The sequence below is a fragment of the Apus apus genome, chromosome 6, assembly GCF_020740795.1.
Source record: "Apus apus isolate bApuApu2 chromosome 6, bApuApu2.pri.cur, whole genome shotgun sequence".
NCBI lineage: Eukaryota > Metazoa > Chordata > Aves > Apodiformes > Apodidae > Apus > Apus apus.
The window spans coordinates 39865810-39886242 of record NC_067287.1 but is presented as its reverse complement, the minus strand read 5'-3'; the positions used below and the strand labels follow the sequence as shown (position 1 = coordinate 39886242).

General features: G+C 48.2%; 2 pseudogenes; one reads left to right on the top strand and one right to left on the bottom strand.

Moving 5' to 3' along the window:
* Positions 1-7766: 7766 nt before the first annotated feature.
* Positions 7767-8716, top strand: LOC127386718 (olfactory receptor 14I1-like; annotated as a pseudogene).
* Positions 8717-19214: 10498 nt separating this feature from the next.
* LOC127386717 (olfactory receptor 14A16-like) lies at positions 19215-20212 on the bottom strand (annotated as a pseudogene).
* Between the last annotated feature and the right edge of the window lie 221 nt (positions 20213-20433).

The window sequence follows — 20433 nt, the reverse complement described above, 5'->3', positions numbered from 1 at the left end:
GCATCTGGGGTCTCGAGATAAATTCCCAGGGTCAAGGGTCTAGCAATTAGGGTTTTGTCTCTAGGATTAAGGGTCCAGTGTCTAGGTTTTAGGCTGTTGGCTTAAGGGTCTAGGGTCTGGAGTTAAGTGCCCAGGGTCAAGGCTCTAGGGTCTAGGGTTTAGAATCTAGGGTAAAGACTTTAGGTTATAGGATTTAGTCTCTGGGGTTTAGGCTGTGGGCTCAAGGGTGTAGAGTTACAGGTCCAGGGTCTGGATTTAAGTCACCAGGGTCAAGGCCCTAGGGTCTAAGGTCCAGTTTATAGGGTGCAGTGTCTAGTATCTAGGGTTTAGGCTGTAGGCTTATGGGTCTACAGTTACGGCTCTAGGGACTGGAGTTAAGTGTCCAGGGTCAATGGTCTAGCGTCTCTGGTTTAAAACCTAGGATTAAGGGTCTAGGGTCCAGTCTCTAGTGTTCAGTATCTAGCACCTAGTGTCTACGGTTTAGGCTGTAAGCTTAAAGGTCTAGAGTTACGTGTCTAGGGTCTGGAATTGAGTGCCTAGGGTCTAAGGTCCAGTGTCTAGGGTTTAGGCTGTGGGCTTAAGGGTCTAGGGTTAAGTGGCCAGTCAAGGGCCTAGGGTTAAGGGCCTAGGGTTAAGGGCCTAGTGTCTGGATTTCAGTGCCCAGGGTCAAGGCTCTACTGTCTAGGGTGCAGTATCTAGGATTAATGGTCGAGTTTCCAGTGTCTAGGGTTTATGATGTAGGCTTAAGGGACTAGGGTTAAGGGTTTCGCATTTGGAGTAAAGTGACCAGGGTTCACGGTCCAGTGTCTATGGTCCAGTGTCTAAGGTGTAGTGTCTAGGGTTTAGACCGTAGGCTTAAGTGTCTAGAGTTAGGCTTCTGGGGTCTGGAGATAAGTAACCAGGGTCAAGGGTCTAGCGTCCAGTTGTCCTGGTTTGAGCCAGGATTAAGCCAATTTTTCTTTTAACTGATTTTTTTTTCCTTCAGTAAGCTTTCTTTTAACTAGCAACTGTGTGTTCTGCTAGGCTGATAAGACAGTGGAATGTTTTTCTAACTACTGAGGTTTCAAGGTTACACCTTCACTCCGCCGGCTCAGACACTATGGGGAGATCTCTGACCCCCCCCATGGGAGGCTGAGTTAGACAGACAGCAAAATTGGCCAAAGATATTCCATTCCATATATCTACGTAAGCAAAAAGGAAGGACAGAGATCTTAGAAGACGGCTTCCTCCTTCTTCTTCTCGCTCTCTCTTCCGTCCATGGCCGGCGTCCGGGGAGGACTCTGCTCATCCATCACCGCCGACCCTTAGGCTCGAGCTCTCCTGACCCTCATAACTCTCTGCTTTCTCCAGCAGCGGCTCCGGGATTCCTCGGGACTCTTTTCCAGTTCAGGGGAGTGCTGTGGGAGTTGCTGGGGGTGTGGGGAGGCGAGAGGCTTTTGCCCATATCTGAATATATCTGTATATAATTGTATATATATTTTCTTGTGTGATTCATTAGTGTTTTAATTAAAGCTGTGTAGTTTAGTTTTCAATCCAGCCAAGTCTCTCTCTTTTTCTCTCTCTCCTTCCCTACCTGGGTGGGGAGGGGAGGGGATCGAGAGCATTGTTGTCGAACCTGAGTCAAACGGTGTAATTAATTGGCGTACAACGTGGGGCACTATTTTAAGCCCAGATTACACATTTTCATCAATTGGGAGTGTCCAAAATTCCATCTCTGATGGGAGGAATCCCTCAGATAGCAATGAGCAATAATTCTGCTGAGTTTCCTGACGGATTGAAAACTGAACAGACACTTGCTGCAATGAATCTACTGGATCTTTTTCCAAACCCGCAATTGCACATGTGGTATGTAGCCGAGGGCATTCTGCTCTTTGTAGCTGCTCTTGTGATTCTTTTGTGGTTTATTGACAGAACTGTAGCCATAATCAACCGTATCATTACCAGCCTAGTGATCCTAGGGATGATGATACTGTTCTCTATGGGGGCACTGTATGTGTACAGTTACACTGCAAGTCCTAGTGGTACAACTCCTAAAGTGAATGGAACGGTCCATGTTGGTAACAGCAATAGCTGGTTCAATTTTACCTCTCCATATTCTCTCAAGCTGAATCTCCCAGCTCTTGATGTGAATAGCATGGTTGCAGTGGGGATGTTTTTGCTGAATGTTTATAATATATTGTGGATGCGTAGGGCCAGATGCTGTTCTGCTCACTGCCATTCCCCCACAGGCAATGTTGCTGCCACTGCTGCTGCCAACACCACTGCTGCCAATACCACCACTCCTGCTGCTACAAAAACAACTGCTTCTACAAAGATAAAGTCCAATCCCTCGCAAGTCAAGCTAGTTGACCCTGTGACTAGGAGCAAGGCAAAGACAAAAACAGAGGCTGACAGTGAGGAAGGGAAGGATTCTAAATCAGAAGGTGAGGCTGAGGAAGAAGAGGATTCTAATTCAGTTGATTGAGCAGGTGCCTCTCAGACAGATAAAAAACCAGGCCACTCTCAAGCAAATAAAAGAACAGCAGGTCCTCATCAATCAGATGATGACGGTGACGTCACCCAGCCTTTCTCTGTGAAAGAACTGCGCCTCATGAGAAAGGACTTCACCCGCATTGATGGTGAGGGAATCCTTCCTTGGCTGCTCCGATGCTTTGATAGTGGTGCTGAGACCTACAATGTGGATGAGAGAGAAGCCAAGCAGTTGGGATCCCTGGCCAGAGATGCTGGTATTGACAGAGCACTTAGTAGTAAGACAGGAACTACTACCCTGTGGGACCGACTTCTTTCAGCTGTGAGACAGAGATACCCCCCACAAGGGTGACATCGGATGGCGCCGAAGCAGAACACCCACTCTTGAGAAAGCCATCACCTACTTGAGAGAGATTGCTGTGCGAGAAGTGATCTATAATAAAGATGGAATCACAGATCCTGATGATGTTGAGTGTGACACACAAATGTTCCGGAAGTTTGTTCAGGCTGTACCAGCAGCGCATGCCCATATATATATATTCTCCTTCATGGGATGTTTTGAAGGTTATGAAATACCAACTGTACGTGAGGTAACTATTAAAGCACGACAGTATGGAGACATCCTCTCTGATTCCCTTTACTTCCACACCTCAGCCATTAAAAAAATGACTGACAGGAAGAATAAGATGCCAAATGGATGGGGAAGTAAACTCCAGATTCTTCCTAGAGACAACTGGTCATGTGTTGCAGCCATTAAGAAGAGACAGCAGCGAGAGGGACAGGACTCACTGCGATGCCACCTGTGGTCTCTCTTGAAAAATCATTTTAAAGAGGACATGAGAGTCTGGGACAAGAAACCCACTGATGTTCTCCAGTTATGTGTGCAAGAGCTTCTAAACAGAACAAAGCCAGGAGATGGTTCTTCCAAGAAGAAGGTTGCACCAGTCAACAACCAGGATGGTTCATCGAGCTCTAGTGCTCAATGCTAGGGATGCCCTGCCTCCAGCCAGGAGGAGGAGAGGGACAACCGAGTTTATTGGACTGTGTGGATTCGGTGGCCTGGCACATCAGAACCACAAAGATATAAAGCTTTGGTGGACACTGGTGCACAGTGCACTCTAATGCCATCGAGTCATAAAGGGACAGACTCTGTCACTATCTCTGGAGTGACAGGAGGTTCTCAACAACTGACTGTTGTGGAGGCCGGTGTGAGCCTCACTGGTAAGGAGTGGCAAATGCACCCTATAGTGACTGGCCCAGGTGCTCCGTGCATCCTTGGCATAGACTATCTCAGGAAAGGATACTTCCGTGACCCGAAAGGGTACCGGTGGGCCTTTGGTATAGCAGCTGTAGAGACTGAGGACACTGAACAGCTGCGTACTTTGTCTGGCCTTTCAGATGACCCTTCTGTAGTAGGGTTGCTGAAGGTTGAAGACCAACAGGTGCCAATTGCCACTTCAACAGTGCATAGACGACAGTATCGCACCAACAGAGACTCTGTGATCCCCATTCATAAGCTGATTCGGCAATTGGAAAGCCAAGGTGTGATTAGCAGGACTCATTCACCCTTCAACAGTCCTATCTGGCCAGTGCAAAAGCCTGATGGCGAGTGGAGGCTGACAGTGGACTATCGTGGCCTGAATGAGGTGACACCACCACTTAGTGCTGCTGTACCGGACATGTTAGAGCTTCAGTATGAGTTGGAGTCAAAAGCAGCTAGGTGGTATGCCACTATTGACATTGCTCATGCATTCTTCTCTATTCCCATAGCACCAGAGTGCAGGCCACAGTTTGCTTTCACCTGGAGGGGAGTCCAGTACACCTGGAATCGACTGCCCCAGGGGTGGAAACACAGCTCAACCATTTGCCATGGACTGATCCAGGCTGCCCTGGAGAAGGGTGGAGCTCCAGAACACCTGCAGTACATTGATGACATCATTGTGTGGGGTGACACATCAGAAGAAGTTTTGAGAAAGGTAAAAAGATCATCCAAATTCTTCTGGATGCTGGTTTTGCTGTAAAAAGAAGCAAGGTCAAGGGACCTTCGCGAGAGATCCAGTTCCTGGGAATCAAGTGGCAAGATGGTCGTCGCCACATCCCAATGGATGTGATTAACAAAGTAACAGCTATGGCCCCACCATCAACTAAAAAGGACACTCAAACCTTTTTAGGGACTGTTGGTTTCTGGAGAATGCATATTCCATGTTACAGTGAAATTGTGAAACCTCTCTATGAGATGACCAGAAAGAAGAATGATTTCAAATGGGGTCCTGACCAACAGAAAGCTTTTGAGCAGATTAAAAAGGAGACTGTGCAGGCAATGTCCCTTGGACCGGTTCGAACAGGGCCAGACATCAAGAACGTGCTCTACACTGCAGCCGGACACAATGGTCCCAATTGGAGCCTCTGGCAGAAAGCACCAGGGGAAACTCGAGGTCGACCCTTGGGCTTCTGGAGCCGGAGCTACAGAGGTTCCGAGGCCAACTACACAACAACTGAGAAGGAGATACTTGCAGCATATGAAGGAGTTAGAGCCGCTTCAGAAGTGATTGGCACTGAAGCACAGCTCTTTCTGGCTCTTTCATGTTCGAGAATAACCTTTCTCCTGTCCATCATGCCACCGATGTGACTTGGAGTAAATGGACTGCTTTGATCACCCAAAGAGCCCGAATAGGGAAACCTAATCGTCCAGGTATTGTGGAAGCAATTACAAACTGGCCAGAAGGCACCCACTTTGGAATGCCACCACAAGAAGTGGTGAGACGAGCTCAAGAAGCTCCACCATATGATCACCTACCAGAGACTGAGAAACAATTTGCTCTTTTCACCGATGGCTCCTGTCGTCTTGTAGGGAACCGCCGGAAGTGGAAAGCTGCCGTGTGGAGTCCTACACGACTGGTTGCACAAGCAGCTGAAGGAGAAGGTGAATCGAGTCAGTTTGCAGAGGTCAAAGCCATCCAGCTGGCTTTGGACATTGCTGAGCGAGAGGGGTGGCCGAGACTCTACCTCTACACTGACTCGTGGATGGCAGCAAATGCCTTGTGGGGTTGGCTAAACCAGTGGCAGCAGAATAACTGGCAGCGAAAGGGTAAACCTATTTGGGTTGCTGACCTGTGGAAAGACATTGCAGCTTGGATAGAGAAACTGGAGGTAAAAATGCATCATGTGGATGCACACGTGCCCCTGAGTCAAGCCACTGAGGAACATCGACACAACCAACGGGCAGATGAGGCTGCTCAAGTGTTCCAAGTAGACTTAGACTGGGAACACAGGGGTGAGCTTTTTCTGGCTCGGTGGGCCCATGATGCTTCAGGTCATCAGGGCAGAGATGCAACATACAAATGGGCTCGTGACTGAGGGGTGGACTTAACTATGGACACTATTGCACAGGTGATCCATGACTGTGAGACATGTGCTGCAATTAAGCAGGCAAAACGGTTGAAACCTTTGTGGTATGAGGGGAGGTGGTCAAAGTACAGATTTGGAGAGGCCTGGCAAATTGACTACATCACACTTCCTCAGAGCCGCCAGGGTAAGTGCTATGTGCTTACAATGGTGGAAACAAGTACCAGGATGGATTGGAGACATATCCTGTGCCTCATGCCACAGCCAGGAATACTATCCTGGGTCTTGAGAAGCAAATTTTGTGGAGACATGGTACTCCAGAGAGAATTGAGTCAGACAATGGGACTCATTTCAAAAACAGTCTTGTCACTGACTGGGCTAAAGAGCATGGTATTGAATGGATCTACCATATCCCATACTATGCACAGGCCTCAGGGAAAGATGAAAGGTACAATGGTCTGTTGAAGGCTACCTAAAGGCAATGGGTGGTGGAACTTTCAAAAACTGGGATAAAAATTTGCAAAGGCCACCTGGTTAATTAATACCAGGGGATCCATCAGTCGGGCTGGTCCTGCCCAGTCAGACCTTTTGCATACTGCAGATGGGGATAAAGTCCCTGTGGTATGTGAAAGAAACCTGCTGGGTAAAAAGTGTTTGGGTCTATCCTGCTTCAGGCAAGGTAAACCTGTCAGGGGTATTGCTTTTGCTCAGGGGACCTGGACATACCTGGTGTGTGATGATGGAGGATGGTGAAGTACAATATGTACCAGCAGGGTAATCTGACTTTGAAGAGAGAATCCTTAATTTGGACAGCTGGAAAGTACAGAGCCTGTATGTAATATATGGTATGGAATAAGGGGTGGAATGTCCTGGTTTGAGCCAGGATTAAGCCAATTTTTCTTTTCACTAATTTTTTTTTCCTTCAGTAAGCTTTCTTTTAACTAGCAACTGTGTGTTCTACTAGGCTGATAAGACAGTGGAATGTTTTTCTAACTACTGAGGTTTCAAGGTTACACCTTCACTCCGCCGGCTCAGACACTATGGGGAGATCTCTGACCCCCCCCGTGGGAGGCTGAGTTAGACAGACAGCAAAATTGGCCAAAGATATTCCATTCCATATATCTACATAAGCTCAAAGGAAGGTCAGAGATCACAGAAGACAGCTTCCTTCTTCTTCTCGCCTTCTCTTCCGTCCATGGCCGGCATCCGGGGAGGACTCTGTTCATCCATCACCGCCGACCCTTAGGCTCGAGCTCTCCTGACCCTCATAACTCTCTGCTTTCTCCAGCAGCAGCTCCGGGATTCCTGAGGACTCTTGCCAGTTCAGGGAGTGCTGTGGGAGTTGCTGGGGTGGGGGGAGGTGAGAGGCTTTTGCCCATATCTGAATATTCTTCTGTATATAATTAGTAATATTTTTCTTGTATGATTCATTAGTGTTTTAATAAAGCCTGTGTAGTTTAGTTTTCAATCCAGCAAAGTCTCTCTCTTTTTCTCTCTCTCCTTCTCCCTACCTGGGGGGGGGGGGGAGGGGATTGAGAGCATTGTTGTCGAACCTGAGTCAAACAGTGACAACTCCTTACATATTAAGCAATGAAATGTGGGGTTTTTGTACCCCTCGGAGAACAGACCACCAGATGGTGGAGGAACATAAAATAGAGAAAATTATTATAAGAATTTCCTTCAAAGGGCAGATTGTAATCTTACATCCTTTTGTGAACACGTGAGAGTGGTGACAAACCAGCTCCAAGGACCAACTGCAGCAGAGCAGAGCTGACGTCCCCTTCCTTGGCCACACTTAGGGCTGAGGTCCTGCCTCCTCACAGAAACCTCTAGCCAGCAACAAAACCAGAGAAAGGAAATGTACTTCAACTGCTACTGGAAATTTCTATGAAAAATTGTGGGGATTTTATCTCAAAAAATTTCCTTCATTTCATTCTTGGAAAGTGTGCCATGCCCTGAGGGACCAAATGTCCAACAGCAGCTCTATCACCCAGTTCCTCCTGCTGGCATTTGCTGGCACTTGGGAGCTGCAGCTCTTGCACTTCTGGCTCTTCCTGGGCATCTACCTGGCTGCCCTCCTGGGCAACGGCCTCATCATCACCACTGTCGCCTGGGACCACCACTTCCACACCCCCATGTACTTCTTCCTCCTCAACCTCTCCCTCCTCGACCTGGGCTGCATCTCCACGACTTTCCCCAAATCCATGGCCAATTCCCTGTGGGACACCAGGGCCATCTCCTACTCAGCATGTGCTGCACAACTTCTATTCTTTGTCTTCTTCATCACAGCAGAGTATTGTCTTCTCACCATCATGTGCTATGACCGCTACGTGGCCATCTCAGACCCCTGCACTACGGGACCCTCCTGGGCAGCAGAGCTTGTGTCCACATGGCAGCAGCTGCCTGGGCCACTGGGTTTCTCTATGCTCTGCTGCACACAGCCAATACATTTTCACTGCCCCTCTGCCAGGGCAATGCTGTGGGCCAGTTCTTCTGTGAAATCCCCCAGATCCTCAAGCTCTCCTGCTCACTCTCCTACCTCCAAGAACTTGGGCTTCTTGTGGTTAGTGCCTTTTTTTTATTTGGCTGTTTTGTCTTCATTGTGGTGTCCTATGTGCAGATCTTCAGGGCAGTGCTGAGGATCCCCTCTGAGCAGGGACGGCACAAAGCCTTTTCCACCTGCCTCCCTCACCTGGCCGTGGTCTCCCTGTTTATCAGCACTGGCATGTTTGCTTACCTGAAGCCCTCCTCCATCTCCTCCCCATCCCTGGATCTGGTGTTGTCATTTCTGTACTCCGTGTTGCCTCCAGCAGTGAACCCCCTCATCTACAGCATGAGGAACCAGGAGCTCAAGGCCGCCCTATGGAAACTGACACAGTGGCCCCTGTTCCACTGCCAATAACCTGTGCTTCACCTCCTCTGCATGCTTCCTGGGGTTTATCTTGGGCCAGGAGTCTGCTTTTTTTTCTTTGTGAGAATCATAACTGTTTATATCTTTTTTTTTTTTTTTTTTTTTTTTTTTCTTCTGGTTTACTCCTCCTTTTCTTAGAGGTTTGATCCTGTTGTGGTCTGACTATTTAGATGTGTGAGGGACCAGCCCTCAGGACCTACACTTGCTGGAATTGGTGTAGAAACCCCATTGTAACCCCTAAAGAAAGTCTCATTTGCATCCCAAAAGGCCTGCCTGAGAGAATGGAGACTGCACTGATGGTCTGCATGTGGCCTGAGGCTGCATGTGCAGTGATTGAGATAAGGATGGAGGGTGGGAGGGGGCAGAGGTCCACTCCACGCTGCTCAGGCTTATTATGCTTATCCTTGCAAAAGAAGGTAACTAGGCCACCATGGAAAGTACTGGCCAAAGTTAATCATCTTAAGACCCTGTAAATATTGGCCCTGAGAGGAAGGCACTTCAGAGCTCCCAGGTTCCATACCAAGCTGCAGTCTCACACACGTCGCATGAAGACAGTTGGCTCATCTGTTCGGGAAGAGTAGTCAGAACTTCTCTTAAATATGGGGGGAAACAAAATTCTCTTTTGTTGTTATAATTTGACTCTGGGAGGTAATTCAGGTTATATTCCAACATCCTTTGTGAAATTATTCACCAAAATGTAACATCTCCAAAGTTCACCTCTGTATCCATGTGTGTATGTGCATTTAATGTAGTTTAGAAACTTTGTCAGACCTTTAATTGAAACTCCTTGTATTGATTATAACTGTTTTTTTTATTATTAAGTTATTAGAAAATAATATAATATGATTTTGTGGTTTATTATAATAGTGTTAATCAATCTTAATTTACTGCTATGTCAAATCACACCAGACCCCTAACTACGTTAGAGCCCTTGTCATGGTTCACTCCTCGGTGGACGCATGATGGTTCATTTCAGCTGTGATCCCAAAGTGCAAAAATGAAATGGCAGCAGGCCCAGGGAGTTATCAACACACAATGACTTTATTGGTCTTGCCCGTAAAGGCCTTGTGATAGAAAGGAAGAAAAATAGGACGATGAGGTAAAAGCGGGGGGAAGAGGATAATAGATACTACCACAGGTCCAAAGGCTTCTCTGTGGTCCCGAATCCAGAAGGCGTCCCGCTGTTTCTTCTTCGATCGTCGTGATCTCTCGGTGGTGAAGATCTTCAAAGTCCGGTTACTAAGGAACCATCTTTTATTCTGGGTAGCACACCTTGCTCCTCCTTGGACCCACCTCCACTCCACCTCTGTCCCGTGGAAATGTGCCAGTCTCCACCTGTCTGGAGTGAGGCTTCCATGCGTGCCCAGAGAGGAGAGTCTGAGGTGTGGCCAGCTTTGGAGATGGGTAGCTTCTTACCAGGAGGTGTGTTATTGTATTATAATATCATTATAATGAGGAAAGTTCAACTGAGGCTTCCTTGGTGGTTGATACTAGCAAGTGTGATCCATCTTCCTCAACAGCAGTTCTTTGCTTTGCTGCTCCAGTAGAATAGACCTGTACCAGGTACTGACACTGTTCGTACCTCAGTCTGTTCTCTGTGGTTTCTGCATCTGCAGCAGCCACTGCCAACTCATGTCGAGATGTTAGTCCAGTTTTTGAGGTCTAGTTACTGATGACAATGCTGAGACAATACTGATCTTCTGATCAACTCTTACACGAGGTCAGACTGACAGGGCTGTCATTCCCTGGACTCTGCCAGGGAAGCAGGGAGATGCATACCTGATCATTTCCACTGCTTCACCTTTTCTTTCCTTTTTCTATCTTTCACTGCCCACAATGTCTTCCCCTTGACCATCCCTGTACCACCCCATGCAAACAGCCCATCTCTCTTCACCCTTTCTTCCCTGGCACTTCTTTGGCTTCCTTTGGGATTTCTGAGCTTGTCACCATGGACATTCCTGCCTTGGTCAGTAGTTCCATTAAAATAGTGCCTCCTATCATCTGTAGTGTCCTGAAGAGCTTTGGAGTGCCCCTGAGGAGAAAGCCCTGGGCAGTAAGAAGAGGAGCCAGTGAGACATGCTCACCATAAGAAAGGCCAACTGTACTCAGGGCTGTGTTGGGAGGCCACTGTGGAGAGGCTGAGGCACCTGGGGCTTCTTCAGCCAGGTGAAGTGGAGGCTCATGACACTAGAGTAGTAGCCTGAAACTGATTGAATGAAGGTTCCAGAGATGATGGAGCTTTTCTTAGTACTGAGCAGAGGAAGATAACTCCACAAAATGCAGCTTGGGATGTTCAGACTGGAAGTGAAGAAAAAGAAATATGGCTTGAAGTATATCCTTGTGGTGCAAGAATTCAACTAGAGAAGCTTTGGGTTTCAAGGAAGAGCCAGTGAGGGTAGAGAGACATCAGTGAAGTTACAGAAATGCTAAGGTGAGAGCTACATGGGAAAACAAGATGGTTATTTCTAGGCAACTGCAGGCATGGACAGTGAAAGACAGCCTGCAGCAGAGATGGCTAAGGGCTATGACAGGGCCAAAAAAATAATTGGCTGTGACAGTTGTTTCAACCCCTGAAGCCCACCATGAGAAATTTTGAGGATCTGGATTTGTTTCATCCTCACCCCTTCTTGGGGAGGCTGGGATGTGTGACAGGATTTCTTTACACTTCTCATTGCTCCCCCTCACACCCCACTGCCCCCAGGAAGAGCACTGAGCCCTGTGTGAGGGACAGGATCTGCCTTCCCAGGGCCTGAGGTCAAGGCTTGGCCTTTCTGCTTCATCAAACAAAGCAGAAGGTTTTCTCACCATGGCAGGCACCTGCACAGGGCCTTTGCCTCCCTGCAATCATGGCCTCCAATCATCTGCTCTAACAAGGTCACGGGGAGACCTTGTCAGCCTCAGTGGGATCCATTAATGCTTCAGGGTACTTCATTTTTTTCTTCTCACTTCGAATTCTTGAGTGGTTTCTTCAGTCTTTTCTCAATATCTTAGATTCATGTAATTTCTTATTTTATACTGGCCTCCAATTAGGTGCTCTAATGAGTCCCTGGGGAGGCTTTGTCAGTAATCACCCTCAGTGGGGCCCATTAATGCTTCAAGGTACTTTGAGTTTTGCTTCTGGCTTCTTGAGCAGTCTTGTCTCAGCACCTGAGGATGATGGACTCAGCACCAAATACACCATGGGGCTAATTAAAATACAGAGAGCCCTAACGAGCGATGTCTTTCCCTGAAATTTTCTTCAAGCCTTCAAGATTTCTACAGCTAATTAGAGGGGTTTCCCAAGTGTAGTTGAGGAGGAAGATTTCGTACTGTATCTAATAAAAATAGGGGTTTACTTTAAGGGGTATTTTGGATGACTTTTCAGTTTAGAGAGGAGATGATACAAACATTCTTCAAGTGACATTGGTCCAGGGTGTCTCCTCATGCAAGCGAGAAAATACAGTCCCTTGAGGTCCCACATTGTATGGACACCTTTGCTCCTCACTTCCCCAGCCGCACTATTTTTGTCATTGGCCACCTGGGATTTACATCCCCACTCCTTGCATTAGACTTCTCTTCTGATCTCTGCAGCTGGATGTTACAGCTCCACTGCACTATCTCCTACCTGCTCTCCTGTAAGAAATGGCACAGCAGGAGTTTTGGTTTTTGCAAGTAAAGAAAAACCTGCATCAGGTTTCGTAAGCAATAAACCACACTCTGTCACCATGTGCTAAGTACAGGCTGCCCCTAATGGGGCAAGGGAGAATCTTACCAGAAATGTTTTTGAGAGACAGATAGAAAAAGATAGATATGATCACAATTAAGGAGGTGGCTAAAGAAACAGACTGCTGAAAGTCTTGTGAGATGTTAACCAGCTGAAATGCAAAGAAGCAGCCTGAGTAAGAGGTATCTGAATGAACTAAGAGCAGGAGAAGGAGAAAACTGGAGAGGAATGGAAATGGTCTTTGTCTAGACAGTCTGCATCTGAGAGGATGGCTTTAGAAATGGCCATTGTCTCAGAATGACCAGGCAAAACTTTATGTTGTGGCTCTGGTCTTGGTTTGCTCCTCAGCCCTTCTTGCAATAGCAGGGAAGTGTTACACAGTTTTCCTACAGTGGGTATTGCTCATACTCAGACTTCATGCCCCCCAGAAAGAGTCCTGAACCACATTGCCTGAGGCTCAGAGTTTGGCATAACTGCTTAAAATAAATTAATAAATAAAATATTTGCATCAGAGCCACCTGTCCGGGGCCTTTGCTTCCCTGCAATCACAGTCTCCAGTTATCTGCGCTAACAAGTCCCTGAGGGGGCTTTGTCAGTAACAGCCCTCAGTGGGGCCCATTAATGCTTCATGGTACTTTGAGTTTTGCTTCTGACTTTTGGAGCAGTTTGTTCAGTCTTCTCTCAGCATCTGAGGTTCATGGACTAAGCACCAAATACACCATGGGGCTAATTAAAATACAGAGAGCCCTAACAAGCCATATCACTTCCTGTAATTAACTTCAGGTCTTCAAGCCATGTACAGCTAATTGGTGTGTTTTCATAGTGTAGTTAAGGAGGAGCTTTTCATACCATGCATTATGAAAGTGTTTTCATTTTCTTTATTTGAAAGGCCCTCTTTCATGATTTTTCAGCTTAGAGGAGAGATAAAAGCAACTCAACAAAACATGAGAAATGAAAAATTAACCATGAGATTAAGCCAACTCAATCATGTGTGAGGTATTTTCTCAAATTATGTTAAACAAATGCAATTAAAAAGCATCAAACCCCCGTTTTTAAAAGTGATGCTCAGGACTGCAACTTGAAACGAGCTGTTCATAATGTTTCATTGAGTACCCTTGTCGCAAGCCAGTCCTGGGGGTCTACCGTCTGTCAGGATGTTTTCATGACTTCCCCCTCTCGATGTGGAGGGGTTTTTGAATAAGACCGAGGGTCACACGTGGCGCTGCCTCTCACAGAGGAACGGCCACCACGGGACCGTATTTCAGGGTGGTAGTTAGAAAACACCCCCATCCCACCATGCTCAGAAATTGCCTCTAAACCCAAGATTTGCTCCACAAACTAATTGGTTTATTACGGGTTAACACAAACCGAGGGGTGATGTTTAGGGACAATGCAGGTGTGAATGGCTACCAGGGATATATATATATATATATATAGTATACAGATATATACAGTAAGAAAGTGTCCTTTAGGCAGGTAATGCAAAAGGTCCTGTGCTTTTAAGGGAGAGGGTTAAGGACCAAAGGTAGGAGGGAAGGAAGCCCAACATCAGTCCTGCTGAAGAGGTCGAGCTGTGTGTGCTGTGAGGAAAGGAATGTGTGTGTGTGTGTGATGATGTTACCCTCTGGCGACTCGTCCCTGACCCAGCGGCAGGGTTGGTCAGTGGCCCTTACTCGCCAGGCAGGACGGCAGGTCCATGGTGTCGGAGGTGCAGCCTCTCGGCAGCGGGTGCAGCGGCCGCTGGTTTCCCCTCCAGCGGCAGCAACACGGGGAGGGGGCTCCGGCCCCGACCCCAGGGCTCGGGACCCCGGCACGCTCGGCGCTGAGGCTCAGGCTGGACCCGGGGCAGGCAGGCAGGCAGGGTCCCAGCACCAGTGTCCGCAGCAGGGGGGTGTCCCAGGCAGAAAGCGTCCGAACGGGCCTCAGGGAGGAGGGAAGGGCCCACCTGCTGCACTCGCTGCCTTTGATACCCCCTGACCCACCTGTCCAGTCAGTGTCACCGCCCAGAGCCAACGAGTGTCCATGAGCCCCACGTTAGGGCGGTGACTGCCAGGGGCACAGGGTGGCTTGTTGCCCATCCTTTCTGTCCCGGGCCACATCTGTTGTTTTGGGTTCCGTTGTCCTTGAGAAGCAAGTCTGGTTTAGTCCATTAGCTGGGGATAATCAGGAGAGGCCTTCGCTGGCTTAAAATGTGTTTTGTTTAGACTTATGTGGGGAAGAAAATAACAGTTTCCCACAATCCTTAAGATCATGGTAGTTTTTGTGTTAAGAACTGTATGTCTCTCACATGTGAACTCCCCTGTATGTACAGAGTTTCCTTGCAACAATCAGAGCCATGTGAGCAGACCCGCTGCTCCCCAAGGGTCTCTGCCACCGGGGTGCAGCGGTCCTGGTGCAGAGCTGGTGGTGCAGAAGTGCCCAGCTGATGGCACCCAGTTTTCCTAGACCATCTTCAAGAATCCTGGACAGTCAGGAAAAGCAGGCCTCAGAAGTCCCACATTGTATGGACAACTTTGCTCCTCACCTCTGCAACCACCACATTTGTTTCATCAGCCACTGGGGGCTTGTGTAGCTTTTCCTTACATCAGACTTCTCCACTGTATCTGCAGCTGGATGTTACAGGTCCTCTGCACCAACTCTCAACCTGTCTTCCTTAGGGAAGTGGCTGCACATGGGCACAGCAGGAGTTTTCCTCTGTGCAAGCAAAGAAAAGTAAAGCAGATAAAATTTCATAAACAGTAAAATACACTCTGCAACCAAATGAAGCCCAAATGAGCATGCAGCATTGGGCTGCATCAGCAGAGCGCTGCCAGCCAGTCAAGTGAGGTGATTGTCCCACTCTACTCTGCACTGGTGTGGCCTCACCTTGAGTACTGCATGCACTTTTGGGCACCACAATATAAAAAACACATCAAGCTATTGGAGTGTCCAAAGCAGATCCACAAGGATGGTGAAAGGTCTGGAAGCATGACTTATGAGGAGCGGCTGAGGTCACTTGGATTATTCAGCTTGGAGAAGAGAAGGCTGAGGGGTGACCTCATTGCAGTCTACAGCTTCCTCATGAGGGGAAGAGATGGGGCAGGTACCAATCTCTTCACTCCTGTGACCAATGCCAGGGTTCAAGGAAGTGGCATGAAGGTGAATCAGGAGGTTTAGGTTGGATATGAGGAAAAGGTTTTCACCCAGAGGGTGGTGAAGCACTAGAACAAGATCCCCAGGGAAGTGGTCACAGCACCAAGCCTGCCTGAGTTCAAGAAGCATTTGGATGATGCTCCCAGGTACGTGGTGTGATTCTTGGGCTGCCCTACATAGGGACAAGAGTTGGACTAGATGGTCGTGATAGATCCCTTCAAACAACATATTCTCTGATTCTATGATTCTATGATTCGAAGTGGGGCTGGGAACTGAGCAGACTAAAAGATCAATCTATGGTCATTGTGGGCCATTATCAGTTGTTGCCGTTCATTGTTCATGGCTGCTGGAAAGAGAGAGAAGAAAAGAAAAAAAACGAGGAATAAGAGACCAGATAAAAGAGAGCCTTCTGTGGCTGGGTGAAAGTTTCTGCTTCCTCTCTTATGTTCTTGCTTTTTCTCATGGATCCTGCTTGCTGAGGAGCTACACAAACAGAGCCGAAGAAACAGAAGAAGGGAGCTGGAGCTGATAGAACTGGAGCTGGAATCACTGCTCACTCCCCAAAACCCTCCATCATCAAGTGCTTCTAAAGCAGCTGCCGCAGCCAGCGTGTACCAGAGCTGCCTGCCATGTGCCGGGGACGCCATTGCAGCCACACTCCCTGGCCAAGCCACAGCTCGAGCTGTTGCAACTGCGCACCCAAGGCAGCGCCCTGTTGCCATATGCCTGCAGTTGCCACGTTCCTGCCATCACTGTGTGCCTGCTGCCTGTCGCCCATCATCACTACAGCTTCAGCTTTGCAGCCGAGGACCAGGGCATTGTGCCACAGCTGCAGCCACAGCCGCCTCGCAACTACCAAGCCCCATTGCCGCTGCCGTTCCAGCTGAAAGCCACAGTAGCCGCCGCTGCCATAGCTGCCACCAAACTTATCAGTACTTCTGATAAGGCTTCAGGATGCACTGACTGAGAAATCTTTATCTTTCTCTGCGTTCTCTTTCCTGGGCAAAAATAATCAGCCACATTGACACATGCAGCTCGTCTACCCCATACGGGAAAGGCTTCAGACCCTTTACCCCCAGCTGTAACAGCGTTTCTTTCTTTCTCTTTACCACCATGTATGGTGCTCACTTATGTGGGGAAGAAAAGAACAGTTTCCCACACCCAGTTCACAAGTACAAACGTTATACTCCCCAAGTTTTATCTCCGGTAACCACATTTGCATATCCAGTCCTCCCCCCAACTCTTTTAAATCTGTTACGTTGAAGTGGTATTTTAAGCATACAGTCTCTGTGTTTGTGCTAGTGCATGTGCACCTAGGTGCAGTTTGTATTCTAGAGACGTACCCAGTGTAACCAACTGGTCCCAAGCTAGGGATGGACCCACTGGGAAAGTAAAACCAGCCAACCGGCGGCTTTTCTTCCTCTAATTGAGGAGAAGAGAGGGGGTGATCCGTGATTCGACTCAAGTTTTGCTAGCCTAGGTCAAACTCAGACCACAACAGGGTACCAGCTCCCTGAGTTGGAGGACAGGGATGGGGAGAAGAATGGAGCCCCATAATCCAAGGGGAGATTATCAGTGACCTGCTGCACTACTTAGACACACACAAGCCTATGGGCCCAGGAGGAATAGAAACATGGGGATTGAGAGGAGCTGGCAGAAGTGCTCACCAAGCCACTTTCCAGCATTTACCAGCAGTCCTGGCTGACTGGGGAGGTCCCAGTGGACTGGAGATTGGTTAATCTGACCCCCAGTTACAAGAAGGTCCAGAAGGAGGATCCAGGGAACTACAGGCTTGTTGGAATGACCTCGATGTTGGGTCGATGGGGAGATGAGGAATGATGTCTCCTTTATAACCTGGCTCTGTGAGAACTGATAAAACATGTAATTATTAATAAAATGCAGGAGATGGCACCCGGAGAATGGAGATGTCTCCTGCACAGGTTGTCTCCTAATGGACACTGTAAGGACTTAACTATCAAGAGCATCAGGAGGTGGCACACAAAGGACAGAGATGAGGGCAATGCTGACTCCATATCCCAGGTCAGTTTCACCATCAGTGTCACACAGCACAACCCAGTGATGCCCTCAAGCCAGGCTCCAGAGCTGACAACCGGCACACTCAGGAGTGAGGAAGGTTCGAGATCCCCCAGCTCTCATAACAACTCTGAGAGGAAACCAGATATGGTGACCACTGACTGTTAAACCAATAGAACAAACACTTCCAAAAAATTAGTTTTAACACACTCAGATCAGATCTGTTGTTATCTCAACCTTCAAGCCTCACATTAGACAACAGAAAGTGAACACTGTGGCTTAACCCCAGCCAGGGCTGTGTCTCTCCCAGCTTCCTGCAGAGCAGGAGCTGGCAGGACAGGGGCAGTATGAGAAACTGAAAAGGTCCTTGGCTTCATGTCAGCATGGCTTGGCAGCGACTCAACCATCCCTGTGTTACCAACATCAGTTTCAGCACAAACTCAAACATGGCCTCACACCAGCTACTGTGATGGAAAGTAACTCTGTCCCAGTCAAAAGTAGCACAGAGGATGAGGGCCAATGGGCATCAGCTGAACCAAGGCAGGAAAAGCTTTCTCCCCATCAAGACAGTAAAGCACTACAGCAGATCCCCCAGAGAGCTTGTGTCATCTCCATCCTTACAGCTTTTCAAGCCAAAAATGCATAACCCCCTGAGGAGCTACTCTGACCCCATAGGTGACCCTGCTGAGAGCTGCAGGTTGACCTAGAGATCTCTTGAGATCCCTTAAAGCATGAATGTTTCTGTGCTTCCATCCACAACAGATCTCTTTATGATGGGAGGCAAACTTCTCAGGTTCCAAGTGACCACTGCAGCCAGACAAAAAGGAGTTTAGTCAGATGATCTGTGGCTTTCTTGTTGCTCATATTCAGGGTTGCTTGGCAGGTACCTCCAAACAGCCCTGATAATTTCTAATACTTCAACTTTATTTTCCCTCTTTCACCACCCACAATTTCTTTCACTTGACCACCAATTTGATTGACAGAGCTCACAGGGTCGTGAACAATGGTGCAGGGTCAAGTTGGAGGCTTGTATCTAGCAGTGTTCCTTGGGGGTCAGTACTGGGTTTGACATGGTCCTCCTTAACATCCTTCTCTCTAAACTGGAGAGAGAAGGATTTGATAGGCGGACTGTTCAGTGGATAAGGCATTGGTTGGATGGTCACATCCAGAGGGAAGTGGTGAATGGCTCAGTGTCCAGATGGAGACTGGTGACAAGTGGTGTCCATCAGGGCTCTGTACTGGGAGTAGTCCTGTTTAACATCTACATCAATGACACAGGGAGGGAGATTGAGTGTATCCTCAGCAAGTTTGCAGATGAAACCAAGCTGAGTGGTGCAGGGGGAATGCCTGGGGGACAGGATTCCATGGAGACCAGGTAATTTGGGTTATGGAAAGTCAAGGACTCAGAGCAAGTGTTTGACACTTTTATAAGGAAACCAGGTGACACAAAACAGGTACATGTCTCAGTTGTAGTGACACAAGTGCAAACATCTGTGCAGGAACATAACCATGAATGACAATAACAACAGCAGTAATGATAAATACAATGATTAAAACAACGACAACCAGAACCAAATCAACAAACAAACAAAAAAAAACAAACAAAAAAGATGGAATGACCTAAAGTGGGAGTCCTTTGTGGAAAGAGGTGCTAAATCTCTCAGTCTTGAAAAATGTCCAAGAAATCAGTTTCCATAGGGTGGCCTTGAGCTCCTGGTTCCTCATGCTGTAGATGAGGGGGTTCACTGCTGGAGGCAACACGGAGTACAGAAATGACAACACCAGATCCAGGGATGGGGAGGAGATGGAGGAGGGCTTCAGGTAGGTAAACATGCCAGTACTGATAAACAGGGAGACCACAGCCAGGTGGGGGAGGCAGGTGGAAAAGGCTTTGTGCCGTCCCTGCTCAGAGGGGATCCTCAGCACTGCCCTGAAGAACTGCACATAGGACACCACAATGAAGACAAAACAGCCAAATAAAAAAAAGGCACTAACCACAAGAAGCCCAAGTTCTTGGAGGTAGGAGAGTGAGCAGGAGAGCTTGAGGATCTGGGGGATTTCACAGAAGAACTGGCCCACAGCATTGCCCTGGCAGAGGGGCAGTGAAAATGTATTGACTGTGTGCAGCAGAGCATAGAGAAACCCAGTGGCCCAGGCAGCTGCTGCCATGTGGACACAAGCTCTGCTGCCCAGGAGGGTCCCGTAGTGCAGGGGTCTGAGATGGCCACGTAGCGGTCATAGCACATGATGGTGAGAAGACAATACTCTGCTGTGATGAAGAAGACAAAGAACAGGAGCTGTGCAGCACATCCTGTGTAGGAAATGGCCCTGTTGTCCCAAAGGGAATTGGCCATGGATTTGGGGAGAATGGTGGAGATGGATCCTAGGTCAGTGAGGGAGAGGTTGAGGAGGAAGAAGTACATGGGGGTGTGGAGGTGGTGGTCCCAGGCAACGGTGGTGATGATGAGGCCGTTGCCCAGGAGGGCAGCCAGGTAGATGCCCAGGAAGAGCCAGAAGTGCAAGAGCTGCAGCTCCCGCTTGTCTGACAATGCCAGGAGGAGAAACCGGGTGATAGAGCTGCTGTTGGACATCTAATTCTACTGGGCATGGAGACCTGTCCATGGAAGAAAAGCCAGTGTGAAAGTGTCGCAAAAATCTGTGGTATTTCTGATGCTCTCCAAGTGATTCCTTGTGGCTCCTGAGAGACAAAGGGACCGTCTCTTAGTGCAGAGTGAGGACAGTCAGTCTGCCCAGCAGTCCTGCTTTCATCTGTCTTGAACTGGCACCTCTTTACTCTGGAGGACAATTACAATTCAGTCTCTATCATATGAAAGAGCTG